We start from the raw sequence: 4,246 nt of genomic DNA, 5'->3' as shown, positions 1-4,246 counted from the left end.
TTTGAATAGAAATGACACTCTAATTTAAGAACTTGGAAGTACAAAATTTACATAGCGATGCTATTAGATTCTAAATTATCTGGGTGGGTTGGGAAAGGGTAGAGTATTGGACCTAAACCATGTAATGATGTACTGTTTCACGAAATAGGGTAAACGCAAAATGGATGTCGGACTGGATTGTATGTAAAAAAACAACAACACAACATTGTTCCAAAACACATAATACATTGGGCAACTAGTATTCCAGAAAATGAATGCACGCACCCTATAGAGGAGTAAATTTTCAATAAAAGAAATGTCTGGATTCCAGGTGTGCTTCCTGAAAACGTCTGGAATTCCAGTTGCCAATGTTACTGGAAAAAGCTGGGAAATACAATAAAATAAATCAAACATCTCAGAATTGTCCCAAATGAGCTCTCAAATTGAGGATTTCTGATGGATATTTTCGCCTTTGCAATCACGATTTGACAAAACGTCCGGAAATCCGAATTCCTCTATAGGGGGTGTGCATCTATAGCCCATTGCGTAACCATGGTAACCAATCAAATAATGAAATTAATGATCCAACTTGTTGCTCTTGTACTATTCTCGTCAGCATCATCAAAAATATTCCCATTCTTCAACGAGCCTGCAAATCACTTCTCTTGCTTGACGAACTTGCCGCTGCAACATCTTTTTAGGTCAAAGCAGATGTTTTCTCCTAAGGGTGTCTTTTGAAAGGTGTTTGACACTAAGTTCTTAGAAATGTATATTCACACACGTACAGATGTCATTCTGAAAGAATGGTGAAAACAAGTAAATGACATGACAAAACCCATCGAGTAGTCACCATCACCCTATATATGCGACAAACCCTGCGACACCCCAGTGGCCTCATCTCCAGCCATCCATCTATCCACATTGCCCCTTCAGCCACTACATCTTCATCTTTCAACCCGTTCTCCTCTCAGCTAGCTAGAGTATTTATTATGACATCCGTGAGCTTCGGTAATTATTTTTATCTTTCGTGGATTGCCGGTTACGTTTATCAATCCCATAATGCAAAGCGTCGTTAGCGTTCCACAAGAACCCTATTCGCTACTTGCACGGTTCCGCCATTATGCACTATGTGCGGGGAGAGCCTCGAACTGGCAGCATACATGAAAGGAAGAATTATGTAACCTTACACAGAACGTTATGACTAGTTCAATTCCCATTCATGTATGCTGCCAGTTCGAGGCTCTCCCGCACATAGTGCATAATGGCGGAACCGTGCAAGTAGCGAATACTTTGATCAGCTCGTAATCTGCGGGCCTTATAACATCGCGGATTAATATATTTATATATTTTATTTCGAAAATTGTCTTGTGACATCTTGCCAGAAGCACCACAAATTATTCATTCAAGTCCGATATACGTTGTCTATTTTCTTTAACAAGCACAATAGAGACCAGGTAGGTCAACTATGACACTTTTGTACTTTTCGGCGTAGTGATAAAAGCCTAACAAATCCCGCCGATTACGAGCTGATCAAACTATACACTGCAAGAACCTCATGTATGTCTTAAATTGCTATAATGAACTGGATATAACTATTTCATGATTTAAGAGATATAGGCTTAGGGTACGGCGTAAATGACCCAAAAGATTTTGGTATTACATACATACACCCGAACGCGCGACATGACAATGAGTGATGTTCAATAGTATTATTTTTTCTCCACAATATTTCAAACTTTGCTCAATTTTGCTACTGATGGTCCCAAAATTCAGGCTCCATTTTTTTTTAAATATCAGGGGCTTCGCACCCACCCAATGACCCAAACTTGTCACTTCGAAACTCGAATGCCCCCCCCGCTCTCCATAAAATGTCTAAAATATGTAAAATGGGATCATGGTCTGAAACAGGGCTCCATAAAGATGCCAATTCATTAATGTAGTAGATTATTTCAATTGTATCGGAGTTTAAGATACTGACGCTTGGAAAATTGACCGTTCATTAATTGGATTGCGTATGAGTGCAAGAAACAAAGTATTCAGTGTCAACAAAACGTCTTGTGATTTTTAAGATTTTCCCCCGGATTTGCGTCTGAATGACGGGAAGGGGTTTCAAAAGTGGATATAATACGGCGGTACCTGGACATGGATGCAATGTTCTGTCTGTCAAATGCGTACATGTTTTCCACTGCACTGTGTCAATGTTCGAACGGACAGTGACACATTCATCAGATTCTCTACATGTAGGCATAGTTTATGTTTTTTTAGTATGTCCCGTTCATTTGTTTCATAATGGACTTTGGATATAATATTTGATAATAAATATGATAATTATAGCAGTTATATTAATTATATAAATAATTAAACGAATAAACTACTATTTATATACTAATTATAATAAAAATACGAATCGCTGAGTCAAAAATTACAGTACTTCACTATTTTGTCATTTGATTCGATTTGATTGATATTTGTGTTATTGTTTATATTCGTCGTAAGTAGTGATTCTAGTTCATCACTAAAAATATAAATAAATAGAAAAATAAATAAATAAATAAATAAATAAATAAATAAATAAATAAATAAATAAATAAATAAATAAATAAATAAATAATATAAATAAATAAATGTTTTTAAATAAATAAATAAATTAATTAATTAATTAATTAAATAATTAATTAATTAAATAATTAATTAATTAATTAATTAATTAATTAATTAATTAAATAATTAATAAATAAAATAAATAAATAAATAAATAAATAAATAAATAAATAAATAAATAAATAAATAAATAAATAAATGAATGAATTAATAAAATAAATAAATAAATAAATAAATAAATAAATAAATAAATAAATAAATAAATAAATAAATAAATAAATAAAAATAAATAAATAAAAATGAATAGATGAACGAAAGAAAAAAATGAGTTAATTAATGAATGAATGACTTTGATATATTTATTTTCGCCGTTCAACTTCTTCATTTTTATATCAATTTGTATTTTCATTTGTTGAAACGTGTAGGCCTACGATATTAGTATGGAAACTAAAAATTTTCTTAGGCCTGTAGCCTACGTAAGCCTATACGTTTACATCTTCACATCCGAAGCCTCATTAAGCTCGTACTAGGCCCATTTATTTTGGTTTCAAAAATAATTTACTTGATATAAAAATCACATCATGCACAAAATATTTCCCGGAGGAATTAGGAGGCCTATAATTTCTTTAATACTAAATATTTATGCCCTAAAAAATAAATGATACGTACAGAGAAAAAAAAAACAATATTGTGAAGTCTAAATGATACAATTTTTTCAATCTTAGACTAAGTCAAACCGAAATTTGTGTTATGATGAGGTAAAAAAAAATGTGCACGGACCGGGAATCGAACCCGGGCCTCCCGCGTGGCAGGCGAGAATTCTACCACTGAACCATCCGTGCTTTGATGGATACGTGAAGGATTTATTAGTATATAAACTGTGAAAACAAGAACTAAAACTCCCTCGTTTGTTTTTGACTTCATAACAGAGAGAAAGAAAGCACATTTTTGTTGTGTTAGACCTATGTTTTTGAAAATATAGTTTAATAGACTGATACCATACACTGGTAAACAGTACAATAACGTAGTTGGGGTTGTGGAGTGGTGCATGGTGCTCCACTGCTCCACGGTATACTGTGTGCGGACATGGCTGGTTTCCGTGCGGGATGGTGGCGCTATGCTAGTCTCGGGGCAGACTGTAAGTGGCTTACATCAAATACCTATGCTTACATGCACGAACATAATTTTGTTGAACTGGCTGTGTAGGAGACTATTGATTCTGCAGCAATGTGCATATTGATCATTGCGGAATACACTGAATTAAGTTTTATAGAATTAATCTACATAGGGATTTTTTGTTTTTTTGTTTTTCCATTTGTATTCCCTGTATGGGATTTATTATATATGTATGACCTGAGACTAGTATATTACTATTATTCAGGTATAATAGTCTCAGGTATGACAATGGGCCCTACATAATAAACAATTAAAATGTCCTCTTCAATTTCTGGGTTTGAGCACTTTTAATTCCAAAGTTAGTCACCTGAAAAATAATACTTGTTAAATAAATAAATAAATAAATAAATAAATAAATAAATAAATAAATAAATAAATAAATAAATAAATAAATAAATAAATAAATAAATAAATAAATAAATAAATAAATAAATAAATAAATAAATAAATAAATAAATAAATAAATAAATAAATAAATAAATAAATAAAT

General features: G+C 32.3%; 1 non-coding gene across 1 annotated transcript; it reads right to left on the bottom strand.

The window, feature by feature from the left end:
* Positions 1 to 3,351: 3,351 nt before the first annotated feature.
* On the bottom strand, positions 3,352 to 3,422 carry Trnag-gcc (transfer RNA glycine (anticodon GCC)). Its single transcript has one exon. It is a non-coding gene; the product is annotated as a tRNA-Gly (tRNA).
* Between the last annotated feature and the right edge of the window lie 824 nt (positions 3,423 to 4,246).

This window comes from Amphiura filiformis, chromosome 12, assembly GCF_039555335.1.
Source record: "Amphiura filiformis chromosome 12, Afil_fr2py, whole genome shotgun sequence".
Lineage (NCBI taxonomy): Eukaryota > Metazoa > Echinodermata > Ophiuroidea > Amphilepidida > Amphiuridae > Amphiura > Amphiura filiformis.
The sequence above is the reverse complement of the archived record's forward strand: the minus strand, read 5'-3'. Positions and strand labels throughout refer to the sequence as shown.